Raw genomic sequence first — 26,081 nt, forward strand, 5'->3', positions numbered from 1 at the left:
CACTGTCTCGTGTCGGTTATTTTCCCAGGCACCAACTGGAAATATACTCCAACTTCTCAGATGTATCCGATTATTAAACATATCGCCTGTTTTTTCAGAGTGTTCCCCTGGGGATGTCATACATCAGTGGCCGGCTTGGGTCGCTGTGGAACTGGATCAAGAAGCCGGGTTAAATTGTTATCAGAATGGGACCGTTCGTAATGTCGTGTTCTGGTACCGCCAGATTTCTGGACAAGGATTCACGCTCATCGGGTACAGGTACAGAGGCAGCGACGCTCAATACGAAGAGAGCTTCAAAACGGGATTTGAAACCACCCGAACGATGAACGATAAGCTGTGCACTCTCAGTATCCACAGAATTAAACCAGCCGCCTCGGCGGTGTATTACTGCGCAGTCAGTGAGGGTGCACACAGCTGCAGACTCAGCAGAAGCCGCGACAGAAACTGGAGAAGAGAAAAGATTAGGTTCTCTCAGAACCCTCGCAGCTTTGCGCAGTTTTGCTCGTTTAGGTTTCGAAACAGGTGCACGAAGAAGCAACAATCTGTCTATTTGTAGCGATAGAGATAGCAGGGGTGGTGGGGGTGGATGGAAAAGAAAGGAAAAAGAAATAAGGACATGTTAAAGAGAGGGTCATTTAATTGCAGTAGTCTGAGTAGATCTGATGACTTAGTGTTCTGCGTTAAATGTATTTGTTTTCCTTTAATCACAGAACATCGACTGAAATGTTTATGAGGTTTTGCTGTTAGATTTCTGTTGGTGACTATTTTAAGTACAGCCTCAATCACTGATATTGAACGGGATGATTGAGGATATCGCCGCAACACAGACCAGTTGAAGCACACACCGCGGACTTATTTCAAGTTAAATTGGATAGGACTAAGCAGCCGATCCGAATAGGAGGCATAATATAAGGAGGCTTCCATAGGTTAAGAAAGAGCGATGAATTAAGGCTTAGTGGTCAACTTTAAGCACAGTATATATTAAGGGCAACCGAGTGACAGAATATATTTTATTTTATTTATTACACGCGGTACAATGAAGCGGAAGACAGCATTTTACGCAGGGAAGGACAATTGAAATCATCCATATCGCAAAGTACAACTAGAAGAGTCGTCAGCGCCACCCCATCCAACTGGGACGTTGCAGTTGCATTACATAGCCAGGAGGTGGCGATGTGTGTCCGCCTACGCCTTCCTCGCTCGAAACTTTGTTATCGAGTGTTTAAATAAAACGTGGTGATTCAGCGAGATGCAAAGACTTTCTTTCGGAACTGTGCTGCGGACTGGGGCGGGAAGGAGAGCAGTTCTAACGGAATGGTGCCATCGAATAACTGGCTCAGCCGCAAGAGGGTGTTTCACAGAACTTTGGGAGAGTTGGCGCTGAGCGCATGATCTGAGCAAGTGGCAATCAGAAGGAAAAACGTGGGCGCGGTTCAGAAGGAGGTGGCTGCAGGCTTCATTTCAACAGCTCAATCGTGAATGAACCTATCGCCCAGCCTCCACACCCCTTTCTCATCGAAAAAGACGAGATCAGGCACACGAGCCAATGAAGAAAGAGCGATCCAGCCTGCCGGAATACGGAAACATATATATTGCTGCAAGCGCCGTACATTTCAGATATTCCTCAATAGAACTGCTCAAGTGAATTCACACATTGAACGCAACCACCTTTCTCCAGAGATGGCTGTGTCCCAGCTCTTTGTTTTGCTAATACTGACAGGTGAGGTGGAGCTGAAATTATACGTATTTCGATAATATTCCTGGATTTGCAACTATTTTTCCACATTTTATCTTTCTCCGTATTTTACAGAAGTGCAGGCGGTGGTAATCTTACAGACGCCCGCATCCATATCCACTTTCCCCAGGACTCAACTTAGGATCGAGTGCCTCAACAAACAAGCAACAGCTGGCTCCTATTTCTACTGGTACAGGTGGCGTCCCGATCGAGAGCCTCAAAACATGTTCTACTCTAACTATGCTGACGTGGTGACACCCACATTTCAGGTGGACGGTTTCACGGCCAGGAGACCCAACAGCACACACTTTTACCTGGAGTCCCCCAGTTTGCTGGCGAATCAAACCGCCGTCTATTACTGTGCCTGGAGTGAGCACAGCGACTCCAAGAGATCGGGGCGTTCAACAAAAAGCTGTAAGGGCTCAGCTTATATCTATAGGAGATAAATGATCTCTCTGTATCTTCGGGTCTTTGTTTGTCTGTTTACCTATGTGTCTGTTTACATGTTTGATTAGGTGAGTATCCAACTCTGTGTTATTGATCTAACTGTCTGCACGAATCGATTTTTCCGACCGGTTTCAATGCAATTCCCTCCTGTTCTATCAATTAAAATGTGTTTCTGCGTCAATTTCGCACCACGAGCTATGTGATATAATTTCACATATTATATCAGTTCTTTTGTTGTTTCAGTTATATTAATTCAACTTAATTTCTGTCGGGAAAGACAACATCAATGCATTCTTAATTCTTGAAAATACTGCAGCGATATACTGATAAACTCCTCGGCAACGTATTACCCGCCTTCTCGCAGCACAGTGCAGTTTGGGGTTAAAAGGGTTCATGCTACAGTTCCAAAAGGGGACGGAGTTACTCGACAAGGAGTTAGACTAAACTCCGGGCTGTACAATAACGGGGCCATAATAGTCCCTTGTGAGTCGCTATTAAGTCAGAGTCGTAATCTGCGCGTAGCAGCAATGAGAGAAAATGCCAAGTAATCTTCAAAAATATCAGTGTTGTGAAATTTTGAAGAATAAGGTCAACACTGATGTGAGAATGATCAGCAACTCAAGGCATAACTGGATTGGACAGATGTCTATGATCCCACGGTGGAGAAGTGAGGGAAGCACTGATCTTTTGCACTGTTGGCCCTGAGGAAAAAATTAAACATTCTGTCAGCCATCTCTGATATAATCAGAGTTTTTTCTGGCACAAATGAAAAGACGACTAACCTCAAATCCCCGTGTTTAATACTGAGCTCTGACCTACAGTTACTAACCAAAGATTTGGTGGTCCAGACACAGTGGTGTCGTGGGATCTTGCTCTGCTCAAATTTGTTGCCGTGTTCCCGAGCATAAATGCGGGGCTGCGTCGCACAAAAGTACACCACAGGTTAGAAAACACAATCAACCGCCCTGTGCTCAAAGGAGGCGCTAAAGCAAGTTCCACACTTTGTTGCTGAACGAACGTCCGCTCTGACCTGGAGATTTGCATTGTCTTCATCATCAATCTCTTGGCTGAGAGAAACAGTCTGTCGGGGATAACCGGCCACCTTGTATCTCAGATTATTTTCCTTTGCTCTCCTACATCTTGCCCGAAGTAAGGTAGTGTTGACTAATTCTAGCGTGTTGTGCTTCTCTCCATTTTCCTGGAAATAGCTGGAGTAAATTACATTGTGTTGTCCGGTCATGCTACGAGCAGGGAACTGTATACGTATTAAACTATATCTAATAACGATATTGTATTGTATTTTCGGAAGCGCCCTTGGTCTGAGCGGCTCGCTGGCCCATTGCAGAGGAGAGTTTAGAGGCACGCCATTGCAGTAGATTAGGGGGAAGTTACTTCAATCCAGGCGCATAAGGAGAGGATGAAACATTAGGGGACAGCGAGGCTGGTGTAGGACATTACAAGCGTAGATCGGAGGTACTAGGTCACGCCAGAGGAGAGGGAGAGGTTCCAGGCGTTTGGTTAGTGTCGATGGGAAAGTCAGGAGGTCGGTTGCGGAGGGACAGAGGGGCACTCTAATAGTAAGGGGAAATGCGAAAATGATGCTGCCCCATGACCTGAGGAAGCAGGTGGTGGCAAGGCACATTGGGGGGGGGGGGGCGAGAGGGGTAAGGTGTTGGCGGATTCGGAGGGATGATGGGGCATTTGAGACCTTCGAGAGGGCTGCAAGAGTCGGAGCCCGCGGTCGGGGAGGAGGGGATGCGGCAGTTCCTGGAAGGGTTGGAGTTCTGTCAGGTGGAGGGGAAGAGGTTGCAGGGGCTTGGGGCCGTAATTGCGTTAAGGTAGCAGATTGACCACGAGGGTGCGATGCAGGTGAGGAACACCCCGGGTTCCCAATAGAGTTTTATTAGATGTTTGGTGTTGAGCGCGGGGGGCATTGTTCGTGAGGACGTACAATGAGGTGAGGCATTTGGGGGAGCTCTCCCCAACATTGTCACAGGCTTCTATCTCCCTCATCTTAAAGCAAGAGAAGGACTCGGAGCAGTGTAGGCCGTACCACCAGATATCAATACTGATGCTAATTATTGGCTAAGGTGCTAGCATCGCGAATTGAGGAATGTGAGCCGTGGTGATCGGGGAGATCCAGGTGACATTTGTGAAGGGAAGGCAGTTGTTGGCGAAAGTGTGCAGGCTACTTAATGTAATTATGATGGCCTCGGGGGCGGGGAGGAGTTAGAAGAAGTGGTGACAATGGACACAGAGAAGTCCTTTGACCTGGTGGAGTGGGCCTATTTGTTGGCGGTGCTGGTACAGTTCAGGTTTGTGCAGGGGTTCATGGACCTGGTTCCGTGCTCTAGGGGGCGCTGGCGTTCGTGTTTAGACAAACTGGATGAGTTTGGGGTACTTTCGGTTACATTGTGCGACAAGGCAGGTGTGCCCACCCTCCACGTTGCGTTATGCCTTGCTGATAGAGCTGCTGAAAATTGTGCTTTGGGCGTTGAGGGATTGGAGAGGGATAGTGTTGGGGGCGGAAAGGTGCAAACCAGAGAGTTTTACTATATGCCGATGATGTGTTATTATATATTTCGGACCCGGTGGGCAGCATTGGAGGGATGATGGAGATTAGAGGGAATTTGGCTGGTTTTGACGGTACAAATTGAACATGCGAAGACCAAGGTGTTACCAATCAGTGCGAGAGGGCAAGCTGGGAGGTTATGCCTGTGGCCGTTCAGGGCGGTGGGGCGAGTTTTAGGTATCTAGGAATCCAAGTGGAACGGAGCTGGGCCCAGCCACACAAACTGAACTTTGGTTCAATTTAGAAACGATTGTTCGGGGGAATGAAGGCGGATTTTAAGAGGTGGGATGTGTTGCAGCAGTTACTGGCATGCAGAGGTTGGGAATGACGGTGTTGAACGGGGTTCTTGTTCATATTCCAAAACCTCCCACTCTTTGTTCCGAAGTCATTTTTCAAAAAGGGTAACAGGCTAATTTCTGTGGTTATGTGTGTGTGTGTGTGGGAGGTGCGGGGGAGGGGGGGGGGTGGGGAGGACATCATGGGTGAGGCACGTGTTTCTGGAGAGGGGGCGAGTTTGAAGGGCATTGCCGGTTCTGATAAATTGTTATCGGTCGGACAGTGCAATGGTGAGGAATTAGGCGGTAGTGGTGAGATCGGTTTGGGGGCGAATGGATGCGACGTCGTGTAGGGGGCGGTTTTGACGGCAGGACTGTTGTCACCTCTTCCATTCTCGCGTTCCATGTATGTAGGCAGTTTCATAGAATTTACAGTGCAGAAGGAGGCAATTCAGCCCATCGAGTCTGCACCGGCTCTTGGAAAGAGCACCCTACCCAAGTTCAACACCTCCACCCTATCCCCATAACCCAGTAACCCCACCCAACACTAAGGGCAATTTATCATGGCCAATCCACCTAACCTGCACATCTTTGGACTGTGGGAGGAAACCGGAGCACCCGGAGGAAACCCATGCACACACGGGGAAGATGTGCAGACTCCACACAGACACTGACCCAAGCCGGAATCGAACCTGGGACCCTGGAGCTGTGAAGCAATTGTGCTATCCACAATGTTACCGTGCTGCGCAGGCAATATTTTTGGCTGGAGAGCTGGGGTGGTCGGCGTTCATATGTGACAATCGCTGGATGCAAGGCTCTGGGGGTAGATGCATGTCAGGATAGACTACCTGAGATACTTGTTTATAGAAGGCAAGTTTGCGGGACTGAATGACTTGGAGGAATTCAACAATTGCACAAGGGCTTTAGGTACCGGTAGGTGACGGATTTCATGAGGAGACATGTGCCGCCGCCGAAGGCGGGGTTATATGTGAGTGACCTGGCAGAATTCCTGCGTTTGGAGAAGGTCAGGTTCGCTTTCCGGGTTCGGCAGAGGGTTCACCCGGAGGTAGAAACCGTTCGTTGATTTCTCCAAGGAGTATTGAGGGGAGAAAGGGGGCGGAGATAGGTGGGGGATGAGAGGGACAAATTGTCAAGGCAGGATGCAGTGGGATGTTGGTATCAGACTAGTTTGGGGATTTGTGTTCGTTCAGATTGATGCTTTGGTCTTCTGATATTTTTGTGTATGTACGGAAAAAGCCTCGAACAAAAATATTTTCAAACAATTCTGAGCTTTCACTTTGAAAGACCGATATTATGGATTGCGCGGTCCATATCGCAGGTTTCACGTTCATCCGTTACGCAGCGCTGTAGCGCCATTGCACTCTGTGCTCCTACGTGCTTGCCCAGAAAATAATAATGCAATAGAGTGTGACGAGTAATAACAGTTCATTTCGCTGGTTATGCAGCGATTTCAAATCCCGAACAGTCAGCACAAACAAACGCAAGTATAGCCCTCTCAGACCTGCTCAGTTCTGATCGCATGGTAATCCATTAGAACAGACAACGGGAAGGAAGGAGGGCAAACAAGGAAACAGGGGTGAACGAAAAATTGAGGTGTTCAAAAAAATCAACCATGCCCCTGTGTGCATCGCTGAGGTGGCGAACAATTATCGCAAACGGTCCCTCACTCAATAACCTACTGGGACATTTCAGAGGCATGATCTGCAGCGACGTATGAACACGTCAATCCACCAACAGGGGTGGACTGGTTGGGCTGGGATGAAAATTGATGGTTTTCATTGACAATATTTCAATGGAAAACCTTTTCTTCGTTTTGTTTGTTTGATCAACTGAGTTTAAATGATCTACTTCAACTCTAGCCCCCTATCATTAGCACCCATTCTGGAATATCTTATTCTTGCATCGGATGTGAAATCGCTGGTAACCGAGCATCTTCTGTTCATCCATATTACCCATTGTGGAAGGTCATGTGGAGGTGCGGTATCGGCTTCTCGGTGGCAGGAATCCTGGGTTTGAAATGATTATTGAAAGAGCCTTGGTGATTTCTACTTTGCATACTGCCCAAACCGTTGCCACTGTGTGATGTGGTGGATGGGTTGTCAAGCCAGAACTATACTTCGTTTTACCCAGCTTCTTGGGCAAGCTTGCAGCTGCACTTCTGTGCCATCACACTTTTCACGTTTGCTTTGTAGATGCAGGGCAGGCTTTGCTGTGCCAATACCTGACTAATTCACCACGGGATATCTAGGCTTTTGACCAGCTCACACAGCATTTCCGTAGAATCCGAACGTGCTGAAGGAAGCATTCGAGTCTGCAACGACCCTCCGAAAGAACATCCCTCTCCCCCGCTCTTTCCCTGTAACCCTACCTAACCTTTGGACACTAAGGGGTAATTTAGCACGTTCAATCAACATCTTTAAATCTACACATCTTTGGACGGTGGGAGGAAACTGGATCATCCGGAGGAAACCAATGGGGGAGACAGTTGCCACACAGGTCTTGATTGATTGATTTGATTTAATGTCACGTGTACCGAAGTACAGAGAAAGGTATTTTTCTGCGGCCGAGGGAACGTACACAGAATAATCAACAGAGAACATTGAGAAATGGTACACCGACAAACATTGATTGGTTACAGTGCATCCAGGTAATGCCACAAGTTCAGAATCGAACCAGGGTCCCTCGTATGATAAAACAGCAGTGCCACAGCACCGTGTCAAGGTGCCGTCCCGAATGTGATCAGTCCAGTTACGTTTTATTATCAATGGTCACACAGAATATGTTGATGGTGGCGATTAAATGGTGATACCGCATTTGCTTTCAAGTAGAAACTATGTTTTCTCTTCTCGCCAGTCCCATTGACTGGGGCTTGAGTGGTGCAAATACCAAGAGGCCAGTAACATCTCTGCTCTGATGGAAATGTCAGATCGCAGGAAGGGTAGTGTTGTGCGACATAACGCTCACGGATGTAGATGCAACTTCCGGTAGTAGCGGAGGGTTCAGCCTCTTCGATGCAACTTTCCACTCTGATGTAAAACTTCAATTAATTTAACGCATTGGACACTCAATCCTAATCTCTGAAGAAGGCAGCACGTGTCGGATAAGGTCTTACAGCCACGATGCTTTCGACTTTACTCAAGCTTAGCGTTATAATACGACTAACGTGTAAGAATCGAAATAAACAATCCTTTTACAATATAGTTTGCTTGTTCCTCCGTTACCTAAAGCGAGAGACGATGTGTCGAATTTATACCCCGGAATTCTCTATTGCGTGTTAAGATTTTAGACATATATTTTACTGAGAAACGGAAAGACTTACATTTTTTAAGATTTTGCCGCTTAATTTGTTTTGAAGATTTCCGGATCCCCCGCGGGATGACAGGGCCGCTATTGACCAAGATATCTAACTATCTTTGAGACGACAGTGGGGAGCAACATTGTTTAGAACTTGATGTCGTTGATCTGAGGCCATTTCAGAGGGGAATGGAGACAATCTTGCAAACTAGCCGCTTTGCAGGCAACATGCTTGCATCAACAGCTGTGTGGAAATGTTTTGTTTGTTGTCTGTGCGAAATGTGTTGGCCCGAATCTACCGCGAGAACTGTTCCTCTGTTTTAGGGTTGCATTGGAATATCTTTAAGTAATCAATTTAACGAAATTAAATGTTAGCATTGAAAGGATTAACATGTATAATTTAATGATTGAAATCACCTTTCAATTTGCAATCGACTCGCTGATCAATAGCGTATATAAATACATTTCTCCCATTGTCGGTTTTCAGCCAGTGCCTATGGGGATCTGGTGCATCAGTGGCCACTTGCTCTGGTGGCAATGGAAGGGAAAACCATCGAGTTCAACTGTAATCAGAATGAAACAGTCCGAGACAGCATGTCTTGGTATCGACAGATCGGCAGGGGAGGATTGATCTTCATCGGTTACTTCTACAGAGCTGGACGGGCTGAGTATGCAAAGGGATTCAAAACGGGATTTGAAATAAGCCGGACAACGGACGACAAGATGTCCACTTTGAAGTTGGAAGCTGTCAAGCTTACAGACGCGGCGGTGTACTACTGCGCGGTTGGTGATAGGACACAGCGCTACAGGCTCATCTGGCACAATGACAAAAACCGCTCAAGTGAGAAAGCCCTTCCACACCTGCGATCCATGTCGCGTTCATCCACTTTACACATTTCGCAATAGTCTCTCTTTCGATTTCAAACAAGATCTGTTCAAATGGAATGAATGAGGAGAGAAAGAAGAAGTTTGAAAATAAAGACAGATAGGCGAAAGGAACGATGGAGAAGCTGGAAGGGAGATATTGGGGAGTGAAAAAATGAAAGGAATGCAGGGTCTACTAACAAAATAAGCCGCTGATATCGGACAGCAACGGGCCGGGACGTGTTAACCCTCATTCCTTCTTCACCCTTCGCATGAGACCATGACTGATCTGCGAATGAATCATGGATTGAAGGTTCTCCCATGAAGAAACACTGGGCAGGTTGCGTCTGTACGCATTGGAATTTGGATGAATGAGAGGTGATCATATTGAAACACCTAGGATCCAGGTGGAGCTTGACAGAGGCAATGTTCAAAGGACAATGCTCCTTGTACGCGAGACTAGAAACAGGGGGCGCTTTTTCTCAGAGGTTAGTGAGTGTGTGGAATTCATTTTGCCAGAGTTACTGAGGTAGGGTCGTTGAATATTTTTGAGGGAGACGTCTATATGTTCCTGACTCACACGGGTAACACAGGATGTCGGGTATCGGTAGGATCTGGATGGTAAGGCCACAATAACATTGTTGAATGGCGAAACATGCAAAATGGGCCAGATGGGCCGCTCCTGTTCTGGAATCGAATATTCGTATGTGATCAAATATAAGTTTTCAAATTCTACAATTCTTCTTTTCACACGCGAAATTTACTGCACAGAAATCCGGATCTATATTTTTTAACTATGCCCTGCCAACAAGCAGAATAATGTGTTTACCTGTGTCCCATGAACGCCTTGTGAACGTGGATTAAATAAGGCCTAAGTATTCGATGTACAGTGTACAGAACAGCATTGAAGTTAAGAGCAGGAGTGGGCTACTACCCCTTTAGAGACTGCTCCACTATTAAAAGCAATGAAGGCCAATCGGATTATCGGCTGCACGTCTCGATTCTATCTGCTCACCCGATCTGCCTTCTTTGTCTATCAAATCTCTACCAACTCAGGGCTTCAATAATGTACTGACCCAGAAACGGCTGCTTCCCGGGCAAGAGAGTTCACCAAGGGAGTGGTGAAATTCAGGTTCATAAGAAGTAGTTGAGACCAAGAGGTTGCGGAATTTCAAGACGGGATTTAGATATAGCTCTTGGGCTAAATGGATCATGGGAGGGGCGGGGGGGGGGGGATAGGAGGGATCAGGGTATTGTACTCGATGATCAGCCATCATCATTATGAATGGCGGAATAGATTAGAAGGCCCGAACGGCCTCCTCGTGCTTTTATTTTCCATGTATGTTTCTATGTATCCCCTGGCTGCAGTCACCAACAAACGAGGGAATATTTTCCCGGTATTACCGTTACCAAGTCCCATCTGGATCTTATGTTTTTCAGTAATATCAGCGGTCGCTCTTCTAAATCTCAACAAGTACAGAGTAAAGCTTTTCAAAGATTTTCCGAGATTAACTAACTCATCCCCTGTAGGCCAGTTGATATAAAATTCTGTTGTAAATTAATCCATGGTGTATTTTCTTTTTTTCCCCAATTCAGGAGCAATTTAGCGTGACCAATCCAAGTGCACTGCATGTCTTTGGGTTGTGGTGATGAGACCCACGCAGACACGGGTAGGATGCGCAAACAACACACGGTTTCTGTGGACGTGTAAGAGACTGCAGAATGGTATGTTGCCTCCCTGGTGTCAGGGTCAAGGATGTCTCTGAATGAACACAGGACATCCTGAAGGGTGAGGGTGAACAGCCAGAGTTCGTAGTACACATTGGTACTAACGACCTAGGCAGGAAGAGTAATGATGTCACGCAGAAGGAGTTCAGGGAGTTAGGCAGGAAGCTAAAAAGTAGAACCTCTTGGGTTGTAATCTCAGGATTACTCCCTATGCCACGCATTACTGATGCTAGTAATAGAAGGATAGAGCAGCTAAAGATTGGGGAAACTGGTGGAGTAGGAGGGAGAGTTTCAGATTTTTGGACGATTGGGACCTCCTCCGGTGCAGGTAGAACGCGTACAAGAAGGACAGGTTGCATCTGGATTGGAGGGGCGCCGATATCCTGGCTAGGAGGTTTGCTAGATTCACTCAGGAAGATTTAAACAAGTATGGCAGGACGGTGGGAACCAGAATTAGAGCTTAGAAGGTGTCATGAATGAAGGGGAATTAGAGAACCAAAATAAAAGAACAACATCACTCTCAGGCAGAGCAAAACAGGTGACAAGTGTGAAAAGGGAGTTGGTCAATTCAGGATTGAGGGTGTTGTACCTAAATGTGCTCAGTATACGGAACAAGGTAAATGGGCTTGATGCGCACATTGAAATTGGCCGGTACGATGTTGTGGGCATCACAGAAATGAGGCTGCAAGGGGATCAGGGCTGGTCTCTAAATATGCAAGGATTTGTGTCCTATCCAAAGGACAGGCAGATGGACAAAGGGGGCGGGGTTGCATTGTTCGTAAGGAATGGTTAAATGGATAGCAAGGAGCGATAAAGGATCAGAAGGCATAGAATCTCTGTGGGTAGAGTTGAGGCATCGCAAAGGTAAAAGACCCTGTGGGAGTTATGTATAGGCCCACTAGCAGTAGTCAGGTTGTGGGGCAGAAAATTAATCAGGAGATCGAAAAGCCATGTAAAAAGGCATTGGTACAGTAATCATGGGGGACATCAATATGCAGGTGGACTAGGAAAATCAGGTTGGTAGTGGATCCCAAAAAAAGGAGTTTGTGGAATGTCTTTCTGAGATGATTTTTTTGGAGCAGCTTGCGATAGAGCCTACTAGGGAACAGTCAATTCTGGATTTGGTAATGTGTAATGAAGCAGACTTGATTGTGGAACATAAGGCGAAAGAACCCTTAGGGAGAAGTAACCACAATACGGCCGAATGTGCCCTGCAGTTTGAGAGGGAGAAGCTGGAATCAGATGTAACTGTATTACAATTAAATAAGTGCAACTACAAAGGGATGAGGGAGGAGCTGGCCAGATTTGATTGGAAAAAGAGCCCAGCGGGGAAGACAATGGAACAGTAATGGCAGGTTTTTTGGGGGGTTAATCGGGTGGAAAACAGACATTCACCCCAAGGAGGACGAAACAAGGAAGGAGGTGTGTGTGTGTGGGGGGGGGGGGGGGGGGGGGGGCAACGCATCCATGGCTGACGAGTGAAGTCAAGGACAGCATAAAAGAAATGAAAGCGCATATAAAGTGACAACGATTAATGGGAAGCCTGAGGATTGGGAAGCCTTTAAAAGCGATCAGAGGACAACGAAAAAGGCAATGAGGGGGGCTGAAAATGAAGCATGAATGTAAGCTAGCTAATAATATAAAGCAAGATAGGAAGCCTTTTTTTCAATATATAAAAGGTAAGAGAGAGGCAAAAATGTACATTGGTCCACTGGGACATGTGGCTTGGGAAGTAAGAATAGGAAACAAAGAAATGGCAGACGAACTGAATAGTTACTTTGTATCAGTCTTCACCGTGGAAGACACCAGTGAGATGCTAGAGCTCCAGGAGAAGCAGGGGGCAGAGGTGAGTGCAGTGACCATTACTAAGGAGAACGTTCTGGGGAAACTGAAATATCTCAAGGTCGATAAATCACCTGGACCGGATGGAGTACACCCCAGGGTTCTAAAAGAGATAGTTCCGGAGATTGTGGAGGCATTGTGATTATCTTTATGGAATCACTGGTGTCAGGGATGGTCCCAGGGGACTGGAAAGTGGCTAATGTAACACCGCTGTTTAAGAAGGGAGGGAGGCAGAAGATTGGAAATTATAGGCCGGTTAGCCTTACTTCGGTCGTTGGTAAGATTTTAGAGTCCATTATTAACGATGCAATTGGGCCGCATGGTGGCGCAGTGCGTTAACCCTGCAGCCTCACGGCGCCGAGGTGCCAGGTTCGATCCCGGCTCTGGGTCACTGTCCGTGTGGAGTTTGCACATTCTCCCCGTGTTTGCGTGGGTTTCGCCCCCACAACCCAAAGATGTGCAGGCTAGGTGGATTGGCCACGCTAAATTGCCCCTTAATTGGAAAAAAATAACTGGGTACACTAAATTGGTTGGAAGTGAAAGGTAAAATAGTGCAACACTGCTTCCTCAAGGGGAGGGCTTGTCTGACAAAACTGTTAGAGTTCTTTGAGGTAGTAGCAGGGAAGTTAGACAAAGGAGGATGTCGATGTGATTTATTTAGATTTCCAGAAGGTGCCACATAGGGGACTGTTGAATAAGTTAAGAGCCTATGATGTTAAGGTAAAATACTGGCATGCCTGACTGGCAGAAGGCAGAGAGTGGGATAAAGGAGCATTTTTCAGGATGGCAGCCGGTGACTAGTGATGTGCCTCGGGAGTCGGAGCTGGGACCACAACTTTTGACAATACACATTCATGGTCTAGGAGAAGGAACTGAAGGCACTGTTGCTAAGTTTGCAGATGATACAAAGATCTGTAGAGGGACAGGCAGTATTGAGGAAGCAGTCGGGCTGCAGAAGGACGTGGGAAGGCTAGGACAGTGGGCAATGAAGCGGCAGATGGAATACAATGTGGAAATGTGTGAGGTTATGCACTTTGGGAGAAGAAATGGAGGCATAGACTATTTTATAAATGGCGAGATGATTAGGGAATCACAAGCACAAAGGGACTTTGGAGTCCTTCGTCACGATTCTCGTAAGGTTAACGTGTAGGTTCAGTCGGCAGTTAGGAAGGCAAATGCAATGTTAGCATTCATGTCGAGAGGGCTAGAATACAAGACCAGGGACGTACTTCTGACGTTATATAAGGCTCTGGTCAGAGCCCCTTTTGGAGCACTGTGAGCAATTTTGGGCCCCGTATCTAAGAAGGATATGCTGGCCTTGGAAAGGTCCCAGAGTATGTTCACAAGAATGATCCCTGGAATGAAGAGCTTGCCATATTGAGGGATGGATGAGGACGCTGTGTCTGTACTCGTTGGAGTTTAGAAGGATGATGGTGGATCTTATTGAAACTTACACGATACTGCGAGGCCTGGATAGAGTGGACGTGGAGAGGATGTTTCCACGTGTAGGAAAAACTAGAAGCAGAGGACACCATCTCAGACTAAAGGGACGATCCTTCAAAACAGAGATCAGGAGGAATTTCTTCAGCCAGAGGGTGGTGAATCTGTGGAACAAATTGCCGCAGAAGGCTGTTGGGGGCCACCCCCGTTGGCAAGATTTTCCATAGATGTTCGAACTGCTCCCCCACCCCTCAGGACCTAACATCCAATAGGATCCTACTCAAGAGGGAGAGCTACGGAGCCGTGAGGAACGTGAGAAAGGACTTTCGAACAAAATCACGCAACTGGACGGAATGAAATTAGTTCATCCCCGGGAGTTCATACTTTGTTGATAATAGCTCCATACTAGCAAACCATCCCCCCACAATTTGATTGCTAACACTCCCAATACCGTCCCCTTCCCATGACCTTAACCTCGTGCCTAAATCCGAATGATCAAATCGGTGCTTTCCACAATAAGTACAGCAGCAACGTGGATCCTAATTGGTACTGCTGTCTAAATTGCCACCATATTTTAAGAATGAGAAACACCACCAGCTTCAAACAGAACCTCTTCGGAGAGAGTGGAAACTGGGCCATTGCAAAGCCCTCAGTCTAGAGACCCGACAGGAGCTTGCCTCCATCTGTCTCGACATGGGTCCCGGTTCCCCAAACCATTCCAGTATCTTATCGACGTTGTTGTCCAATAACAAACGAGAAAAATTGATAGTACCTGACCCCCCCCCCCCCCCCCCCCACACCTCCCCCTCCCAAAAAAAAAATATATATACACATTACCTGTCTATCCGAAAAAAAAGCTCGACGGACACTTGGAGCCCTTACCTGCCCAAATACAAGACGTCATAAATTTTGATTTAGCAAAAAGAAATTCGAGGACACAGATCATGAGGCAGTGAAAAATAAAGGAAAACCTCGGGGGCAGCACGGTGGCGCAGTGTTTAGCACTGCCGCGTTGGACCCGAGTTCGACCCCGGCGCCGGGTCACTTTCCATGTGGCGTTTGCACATTATCCCCGTGTCTGCGTGGGTTCATTGAATCATTGCATTTATAGTGCAGGAGGACGCAATTTTAACCATCGAGTCTACACCGGCACTGAGAAAGAGAACCCTACCGAAGCCCACACCTCCACCCTATCCCCAGACATCCACGTTCCCCATAACCCCACCTAATCCAATCATTTTGGACACTAAGGACAATTTAGAATAGCCAATCTACCTAACCTGGACATTTTTGGACTATGGGAGGAAACCGGAATATCAAGAGGAAACCCACGCGCACACGGGGAGAACGGGCAGACTCCGCACAGGCAGTGGCCCAAGTCGGGAATCGAACCCGGGTTCAACCCCACAACTGAAAAAGGTGCACAGGGTAGGCGAATTTGCCATAACTGGTGAGCGAGAAGACAGCTGGCCTTTTCCCATACTCATAAACAGCCACCATCCGAAGCGCTGGAGTTGGCCCACCGCCTTCCCTGTTGACAGCAAATCAACCAAGGATTTCAGCTTCTTCCTATTCGCAAGAAACTCCGGATTAATGTCAGACGAATATAGATGACCCGTCTCAAGGAGCACATCCACAAGTCGTTGTTTCTCTGTCCTCATCGTCCCATTTAAACGTGCTTCAAACAAAATGAATTTCCCTGTTATGAACGGTTAAAGGGCTTCCCAATGTAGGAAAAGGAAGAGGGGTTCCTATTTAATCTAGTGTCCTCAATGGTTTTTGTCATGTGCTCACAGAACTCTCCATACGCCAGTGGCTACGTCGAGTCTCCAGGGTGGCCGCTGGCTGGAATCCGCTTCCATGGATAAGTATAGAGGGAGGTCTGAGATAGCAATTGTCAAATATTCTGCTCTCCGCACCCAGGGAATAAAGGAACCACCTATTAAATAAAGAAAATTCTGGAGCAGATCTTATGCACCCCGGAACAGAATGAGATGTTCCTGTCCCCAAGATGCAAAACCTATCAGTGGTCTGACCGCTTACCCCCCTCCCATCGCTACTTCTTCTCATTCGGCATCCCCGAGGGATGAAACCATACAATCCTTGATCTGTCTAGTTTTGGATCCAGAAGATTGTTGAAATCCCCTCCAAACATCAGCTGGTATGTATTTAGGTTAGAAATGGAAGGCCAGGATAGAGTGCACGTGGAGAGGATGTTTCCATTTGTAGGAAAAACTAGAAGCAGAGGACACCATCTCAGACTAAAGGGACGATCCTTTAAAACAGAGATTAGGAGGAATTTCTTCAGCCAGAGGGTGGTGAATCTGTGGAACTCTTTACCACAGAAGGCTGTGGAGGTCAATTCACTGAGTGTCTTTAAGGCAGAGATAGATAGATTCTTGATCAATAAGGGGATCAGGGGTTATGGGGAGAAGGCAGGACAATGGTGGTGAGAAAATGTCAGCCATGATGGAATGGCGGAGCAGACTCGATGGGTCAATGGCCTAATTCTGCTCCTATGTCTTATGGTTTTATTGTTTAATTTCAACCAAGTCCATGCTTCTTGATAAAGGCACCCATTTACTCTGGCGTATCGAAGTAGAAGTATTTTGACTCGTACATGACCCACAGTCTCACAAGCGTATAACAACCCCACAGCAATCTCTTTTCCTGCAGCAAGGCGGCCGTAGCCTTATTCAATGCTGCCTGCATACTCAACACCCATGCCTGGTATATCCATACAGGTTTGCCATCAAGTCCACATAGGCCTCTGGAAGAGCATCCGACTGATGGCCACAACTCCAGCCTATCTCCGTAACCCAGCAAAGCCACCTAACTTTTTTGGACACTGCGGGCCAATTTAGCATGACCAATCCACCTAACCCATGCATCTTTGAACAGTGAGAGGAAACCAGAGCACTCGGAGGAAACCCACGCAAACACGGGGAGAACGTGCAGACTTCGAACAGACATTGTGTTAAGGGTCAGGGCATAGAAACTTCCAAAGTGTATTGTGAAGTTCACCTGACCTATAACCTTTATGTAATAACACAATCCATACACCAAAACCCCTTTCAAGGGTGTTACCCAGCGCACTGTAATCTCACTTGACTGGGACTGGTCCTTTCTCTGAGATTCGGATCCAGTTTCAACCAGCAATTTTCAATCCCTTTCCTGAAAACAACTCTACCTTCACAAGACAAGTGACCCAACTCGGGAATCGAACCCGGGTCCCGGGCGCTGTGAAACAATGGTGCGAACCACTGTGCTACCGTGCCGCCCTTAGTATGCACTCTTTCTCCTGAAAACCGTGGACGAGCACTGTTATCGCACGTGGCAGCTCGTTAGTCAGGGACTTTGGCGAAGTGTCCAAGAGGCGCTCTACAGTTTGGGGAGTGGAATCTGGCGGGACACGTGGATCCATCCTCTTCCAGCTTTTTCCAGACCATTCCAGCAATTGAGTTCAGTCCCTCCACTCCCTTTGGCAAACCGGCGACTCTAAGGTTCAGCCTCCTTGTTCGGTCTTCGTAGTTGTCGGCTTTCACCGTCAGCCTCCTGTTTTTATCACTTTAGCTTCAGGTGAGACAAGCTGCCCTTTTCGACTTGTCCGTGCTGCCTCCGTGCTTCCCACTGCCTCGCCGTGATTTTTGCAGACTCCGCAGCTTTCTTTCTAATTTCAGCCGGCAGGGGCGTGTTTAGCATAGGGCTATATCGCTGGCTTTGAAAGCAGACCAAGGCAGGCCAGCAGCACGGTTCAATTCCCGCACTAGCCTCCCCGAACAGGCGCCGGAATGTGGCGACTAGGGACTTTTCACAGTAACTTCATTTGAAGCCTACTTGTGACAATAAGCGAATTTCATTTCATTTCAGTACCCAGGGTTTCCTAAAATTATTAATATAGCTCGTTTTCCATCGGACTCCACTGCTTCTCGACGTGGGCATCACATCCTTTAGCTAGACCGCTGGCCACTGTCCCTGATGATATTGGGGAAGCTCCTGTCGCCGACGCAGTCGTTTTGTCCATGAGGGGAGCTGCTCGACGCCTCCGGCTTCCTCGCTTAATGTCGTTCTGTGGGTTACGTAGTTCCTATTTCCTTCATTGCAGTAAGGCGATATTTTACCTTCACTGAAACGAACGATCTACTGAGAAAGGAAGTCTCGAAGGAACGCTCCAAATGCGGGTGCTGTTGGGAATGCGATGTGACCGTCCTCACCACACGTGGCGTCAGCTGCAGACTTATTTGTCCAGCGGAATCTTATTGGCGCTGCCGTTCTTTGGTAATGAGGCAAATAGCGAGGACACACATTCTATCCAGGGTCTATCCAAATTGCCCCAGCATCATTTGGTACAGATTCGCAGGAGAGGGATTGTTTCAACAACGACGCTGCGGTTTCGCCTGCATCCCAATTGGATCATGCTTTTATCACGATAGTTGTCCCTGGGGCGATAAAAGCGAGAAAGGAGATGCATTTTACATTCCAAGGCCGACACCTCGTGCTGCTGCCGTGAATGTCTCGTCGGAGATGGCGCAATTGCTTTGGGCACGTGACAAAACAAGATTAAAAACATCAGTGCGAAAATGAGAGAGACAGCCGGGCTTTTCTAAGGCATAGTGGCAAAACAACTGACGTGTCTCAGCCACAGAATAGGCCATATCGACGCTGAACGTCACATAATCATTGCTTCATTGCTTGGGATAGTCAGGAAGAAGGACAACCATAAGGAAGGGAAGACGCCAGGACACAATGGCTTATTCGGAATTTAATGACGTCACGTTACCCCAAATACCCCACCCGCTTCTGGATGAAGAGGTTCCGAACTGAAGGTCCACTCCACCATTCAAGCTGACCAACTACTGTGGCAAGGATTTGCTGTCTGGAAGTTTCTGTTTTTTGATGATAGGTCCAAATGACTCAGCCTTCTCGGGTCTCAGTATTTTATTTGGCGAGGCCAGCATTTATTGCGCACCTCTAATTGCCACTTGAGGAAGTGTGGTAATCCTCCTCTTGAACCGCTGCATGCCGTGTCGTATCAGTGCGGTTAGGCAGGGATGTCCGCGATCTTGTACTGGTGACAGTGAAGAAAGGCAATCTGTGTGTAAGTCAGGACTGTCTGTATTACACAACCGACTCCTTTGCCATTGCAACAGAGGTGTTGTCTCCAATGTCAAACAAAAATAAAGAGATATCGCTAAAATGTAAATGTAGAGCCTTACTGATGCTTGCAGTGAATGTTAGCTAGATTAAAATAACCTCTCCAATACCCTGCAGTACAACAGTTCGAATTTCATAGCACGCATACTGAGCACAAACGTGGCCTGGTCAAACGTAACATCGTATGAATACAAAAAAAATGCAATCGTCGTTTCTGCAAAGATGCACTGATCTCTGATGCAAATATCCACTCTTCCAGTCCATTCGACAGCATCAATGGAGGACGTTTTGTTTTCTGTTTTTGCAAAACGTCACGATATTTCTTGATGGAGAATTTAAAATCAATGACACGTCATCCGTTTTTACCAAAGCAGTGCAAACGGTCTGCAAGGACTCATTAATGTCCACACCATTAACTGAGGACGCGCGACCCATCTTCCTTGAATGGAGTCTTTGGAATACTTTATGCGGCTGCTTTTGTTTAACCTACTCATTTGTCATTTATCCATGAACTTTGTACCATGTATTTCCATTTCTGTTGTGAAGGATTTTGAGTTAAGCTACAGTCAGCAACCGATATATACTATCCTTTTTATACTAATTTATTTCATTAGTTAATTTCTTTAAATTATTCATGATTTCGATACCTCGATTAAAACTTTCCTTCATGCTTTCTGGTCGGTGTGATATTATTGGATTGCTATAAACAATGTGTATCTCCAGAAGGCAGGTAAATAACAACCATTCCACGCGTGAGTAATTTCCCGAGTGCCTGGAGGCAATCGCAGCCTGCAATCCAAAGATGCAAAGCTGCACACATGTAATTCTTACCTAAAGAAATGAGAAATAGCTGTCTGCTGTGTTTTGATAACAAGGAGATTTTCTATTGGATGTGACTGAAATGACGTTTCTTCCGCACCTGATCACAAACCGAGAGACAATAGCAGCGGAACTGCAGGCTGTGAACACAGGGCGAGACTGGAAGCTGAAAAGACGGATCAAAGTCGGCCATCATGTTTTGTACATTATGCACGAAATTGTTTCTGCTGCTTCTCCCAGGTTAGTGTTAAAGAAGAAATTGTTGAAGAAATTTCGGGCAGCATCAATCTGCTTGAAGAAATATAGGTTTTGTGTTATTTCGTAAACAATTCAATCAGTATCTGTCGTTTAAGTTATTGCTTCTTGCTCTAACCGGTGCTCTAAATGTGTCGTCTGCAAGACCTTACCCGATCGGCTGGTGGGGGTAAAAAACAATAGAAGTCTACAATATTTGGATTCATGCTTGAATGAGTCATGATTTCAGGATCGTGGGTAAAGATCGAGGGAATACTTGAAAGCTCTCTAATGATTGAGTGATAGATCTGTTTTGGAGATGTATGATTCTGTGCCTCTGATCATGTTTACATTTTTGGTCTGATACATTTTTGTTCTTTAAAAGAGAAAATACCTGTCATCGACTTCTCTTTTTCCCTGTCAATTAATTGGAATTTGGACGGGCCTCGTTAGACATTCCGGACACACTGCCCTCACTGGTCATCAGAACCAGTAAGTCTCGCTTCGGGGTTTAAGGAGCACGACATTCCGATCGAGGCAAAATCGGCGTTGTGTAATTTCGTCAGCTGGTTGATATTAGAATTCCACATATATCGGACTGAAGCTTTGGGTATCGCTGGAGCACTCTTAAAATTGCACTCAGTGATGCAAGGCAATTACCATTCTGTTGGTGCAACGAGATGATCGACCGTGGGTAGATTCTGATATTTCTTATTGTGCCAGCGCATATTTGATGCGAGCTCTTTCTTATCTACTTCTTTAGGTGCCTGCAGGAGCGTTCTCGTTTCCCAATGGCGGAACCGGCTTTCAATTGATGAGAGGGGCACGGCGGAGATGCACTGTTACCAGAACGATACGGATTATAGCTTCATGTACTGGTATCGCCAGAGCCACGGACAGGGTTTGCAGCTCTTAATGTCCTCTGCGGGCATCTCAGAGCCCACGCTTGAAAAAGGTGTCACGACGAGGATTAAAGGCACCCGACCCGATCTTAAGTCCTGCAGTCTGACAATAGAGAGCGTGGAGCCAACTGACACTGCTACCTATTACTGTGCTGCGAGTGATCACAGTGACTCAAACCGGTGCAGACGTAGGTCAAAAACATGCCACCAGACTATGCTATTTGCCGAAAGTTCGGAAAGCTCCAGCAAGCATGGCTTACAAAACCATCAGTGAATTAAATGACGCCATGTCCGGTGTTTGACAACGACCCCATTGGATAGTCTTCCATAGCCCCACAGCATTGCCCGAGTAACAATACCAAATCCAGTACTTTCCAAAAAATAACAAAACACGTAGGCTTGAACAAACACGGTAGCAACTGGGACAGGCAATTATTTCTGCCTCCCTGTAATTCATCTCATTGTTTCTGATTCCACAATGTGCGGTATTACAAATTCAGCCAGAATACATTTCCAAAACAGATCTCAATATTACAATTGCGCTTCCTCAATGTTCTCGGGAAATATATTCCAGCTCCTGACAACTCAGTATGTTAAAAGGACAAATAACTCCTTATCATCCCTGTGGGCCTTTTAAGATTGAACTTTAATCTGTGTCCCCTCTTCGCCAAACCTGCTATTTAATGGTAAACGCGTTTCCTTACTTGGTCTATCAAAATTGTATATTAATGAGTTTAAAGAAAACCTCTCCACATCTTAGCCGGTTGGATTTTTTAAATCGTCATTTATCATAGCCCTCTGGGAAGAAAGGCTGTACTCAGTCAAATCTCTATCTTGAAAATGTCAAATTAACCTCTTGGTCGGCTTTCCACTCGATGGCGGCTGAGGTGCCCATGGCGAAATAAGGCGAATTCGGACAGGGTTTACTGTCTCTAACCTGAATTTTTTTTCTACAAGCCGATAACATTCCATCATGGCAGCAGATTTATGGTCCCTAGGACTCAGTGTAGAAATTCTCCGGGGCTACTTTTATTGCACGTTGCAGACCCACGACCATTACCATCTCGAAGGGCAAGGGTTGCAGGTACATTGGAAAACCCATCATCGTGGAGTTGCCCTTCAATCCACAAACAGCCCTGGTTGGGAAGAATATCTTTGTTCCTCCAGTGTCACTGGGTCAAAAGCATGTAATTCTCTCTCTCACAGCACATTGGGTCGATCTACAAAACATTTTCTGCAGCCGCTCAAGAATGCAGTTCAGCTCTACCTTCCAAGGGGCAGTTAGCGGTGGTGAAAAAGTGCTGGTCAAGACAATAATGCCCACTTCCAATGAATGAACTAAAATAAATGTGTGCCAATCGTTCCTTTTTAATGAATATCTTCATCATCTGCAAAACAGTAAACATTGCAAGGCAACACTGGATAGTTATTGTTCTTGCATTCACACACGAAAATAATACTTCAATTGTGTTTGGATACAAAGGGGGATAGCTATTGGGTGATCTTTAAATCACGTAATATCCTCATCCATAGCAAAAACGAGGTGCAGGAACAATCGAACTACAGCGCGTGAAACGTGTTCAGGGCTGAGGCGTCGAAAGGACATTCCGGATAATGATATCTACTGCTTGCCTGCACGTTACGTTTCTGTTGCTCCCAGGTGACATTTCATCCTGTTGCCACATTGGTCCAGTCTTTATCTGGCTTCGTCTCCTTCAATTCTCGGTGCAAAGGGAATATTTTGTCATGTAATTTAGTAGACTCCTTTTTTGCTCTCGGTAATTTTGCTCGAGAATTTGCATTGGCTAAAAAGCCAGTTCAGCATCTGAATTTCTAAATGCTCTTTGAGGCATTTGTAAATGTTGTGTTTCAATACATCGGGGCTTGCTGTAAAAAATAAATATCCTTGAAAGTGTTTTTTTAAAATCCGGTCAAAGGTTGCGCCACAATTGGTATTGATCCATCATTTACCATGAGTAGTTTCTTACGAGCGGCCTTTTTAGGGCAGCACGGTAGTGGTTAGCACAGTTGCTTCAAAGCTCCAGGGTCCCACGTTTGATTCCCCGCTTGGGTCACTGCCTGTGCGGAGTCTGCACTTTCTCCCCGTGCCTGCAGGGGGTTCCTACGGGTGCTACGGTTTCCTCCCACAGTCCAATGATGTGCAGTTTAGGTGAATTGGCCGTGCTAAATTGCACGTAGTGTCCAAAAAGGTTGGGTGGGTTACGGGGGTAGAGTGATGGTGTGGGCTTGGGCAGGGTGCTCCTTCCAAGGGCCGGTGCAGAGGCAAGATTGTCAGAATGGATCTGCTGAGAAGTCTCAGTTTATATGTAAATATCATTTGTCTTTTACTCAGTATTTTGAACCGACATTTTCGCGTGGTCAGGACTTAAAAATGCACTCGGCAGTAGATCTGTCATTGGCCAGATCATTGCGCCGCACTAGTCAGCTTCGCTGGACTGACCAGCAGTGCAAAGCATGGCAACTGAGGTCCAGTTTGCGGCGGAGATAATGGTCACCTGGCTTACATTTGGTCTCGATGAGTAATTGTCATGCCGGCCGAACCTAGCAATTCGGTTGCTCTCCAATTGAGTCCAGCGGTAACTGGTCGTGCAGACATGACCCTCTGCCTGAAAAGCGAACGGAACGCGTGTCGAGTCCACCGTGTCCTTTGACGACAGAATACACTTATCTCCTTATGCAACGCTGTCCAATTGATCTGACCTATTTCTGATGTTACCCCGCAGTAGGCTGCAGGGGCGCTCTCGTTTCCTACATGGTGCTAACGGTTGTCCATTGACAAAGGGAAGACAACTGAGATGCACTGTTGCCAAAACGACTCGACCGATAGTTGCATGTATTTGTATCGCCAGAAACGCGGAGCAGAGCTCCAGCTCCTCGGCACTTCGGGTTTCGGTTCAGTGCCCACGCCAGAAAAGAATTTTACCGGAAGGGTAAGCGTCACCAGACCCGATCTTACCTCGTGCAGCCTGATGATGCTGAGCTTGGAACCGTCTGACACTGCTGTCTATTACTGCGCTGCTAGTGACCACAGAACTCAACCTAATTCAGTTACAGGTCAAAAAACACACTGCCAGGTTGTATCTTGAGAGGCAATTATTGGCAGGTCGGAAAAGCAGCACTCCGAAAAAAAACCACTTGTTCATGAAGGAATATTGAGCCTTGAGTAACACTTTGCCGTTGGATGAAATAATCACTTCGTTTCAAAGCAGTGACAATAGAATCCATACACCAAAATTCAGTACGTCCCAAAATAGAAAATTATCGGAGATGAAACGTGGACTTATATCGCGACAGAATATTCAATTTGGCTTTCCTTGCATATTTAAAATTGCTTCATATTTCCTTCCACTAAATTCATTTCCGAAGAGGGCGAAAATGATATCGTGTTCCACTATATGTCATAATACCTTCTCAACATTATTATTGACGATGCTTCCTGCAACCTGACATCCATATAGGTATTACTACCACAATAAGTTAACTACACTTTTCTATCTTCCCTGTTGGATTATCATAAATACTGTTTGGCCGTTGTTCCCTTTTCGCCCAGGCTACTGCCAAGGGAAAAAAGTTAATATTTCTGTACGACATCCAGACGCTGCATTTGAAATATGCTATCGGATCTCGACTTAGTCTTCTCTGGCTGACGATGAAACGTTTACTTCGACATTGGGATTTGCAGTGTCGTATCAGGGCAATAGTTGTGCGACTTTGACGTAGCTTAACTGTCGATGACCTGCTGCGATGGTGAGTGGAGAAATGAACCGAGTCCGAAAAGAGTCTCCCGCATTTTCACGTCACTTATCTTTCGAGAAACCACACATATGTAATTCATTCCAAACCATTGTGATGAAATGCTATTTGCGATAAATCATAATTCTCTTGTTCCCCGGTGTGCGCACAATAAATGTCATATGGTTTGCTTGGAGGCATACGTGGGAGGTGTCTTGAGTCTACTCGCAATGACATCATTTCCACATTCAAGCATAAAGCGTTGCTGAGGGGGCGATAACGCTCCCGTGTCTGAGAGGAGGACGGATTTGGAAGGCTGGCAGAGGTTTCCATTCTTGCGCCATGCTGTATTCAGATTGTCTGCATCTCCTGGTGCTGCTGCTGCTACCAGGTTACTTCTCCTCTTTGCATCACATTTTGGGCCAGTATCAATCTGCGTTCAACAACTTCCATTATTGGTCACATGGAAGTGCTTTAATCAGTAAGATGGTTCAGACGCCTTGTTATTGATTCCGGCAGCGTTTTGATCTGGTGCACTATGCGTTATCCGGAACGCTGTATATACACGTATATGTATGTGTGTACAATGTATTTTGAAGGAAAATTAATCTATATCCGTATTTTAACAGTTCATTATTGAACCGATCTCTTTCTCGCGTTCCTCCGCAGCTGGCTGCAGTTCTGCCCTCGTTTCCCAGTGGCCGAGCCGGCTCGCTGTCGGCAAGGGGAACACAGCAGAGATACACTGTTACCAGAACGACACTACCGAGAGCTACATGTACTGGTATCGCCAATATCGTGGGGAGGGGTTGAAGCTCATGTTCACCTCGGTGATCAGTTCAGACCCCACGCCTGAAAAGGGGTTCGCTGAGGGTTTTGAAGTTACAAGACCCGAAACGAAGTCGTGCAGCCTGAAAATAAAGGTCGCGGTGCCGACTGACACTGCGGTGTATTACTGCGCTGCTAGTGAACACAGTGACTCAAGCTGGTGAGGAGCTGTT

At 46.5% G+C, this 26,081-nt stretch overlaps 2 long non-coding RNA genes across 9 annotated transcripts in view; one reads left to right on the forward strand and one right to left on the reverse strand.

Annotated features, from left to right (window-relative positions):
* LOC140410180 (uncharacterized) overlaps positions 1 to 26,081 on the reverse strand; it is a 424,392-nt gene that overhangs the window by 362,168 nt on the left and 36,143 nt on the right. The window lies entirely within an intron of this gene.
* On the forward strand, positions 1,326 to 2,363 carry LOC140411580 (uncharacterized). The gene is made up of 2 exons (XR_011940873.1): positions 1,326 to 1,720; positions 1,811 to 2,363. It is a non-coding gene; the product is annotated as an uncharacterized lncRNA (long non-coding RNA).

This window comes from Scyliorhinus torazame, chromosome 4 (assembly GCF_047496885.1).
Source record: "Scyliorhinus torazame isolate Kashiwa2021f chromosome 4, sScyTor2.1, whole genome shotgun sequence".
In the NCBI taxonomy this organism is placed as follows: domain Eukaryota; kingdom Metazoa; phylum Chordata; class Chondrichthyes; order Carcharhiniformes; family Scyliorhinidae; genus Scyliorhinus; species Scyliorhinus torazame.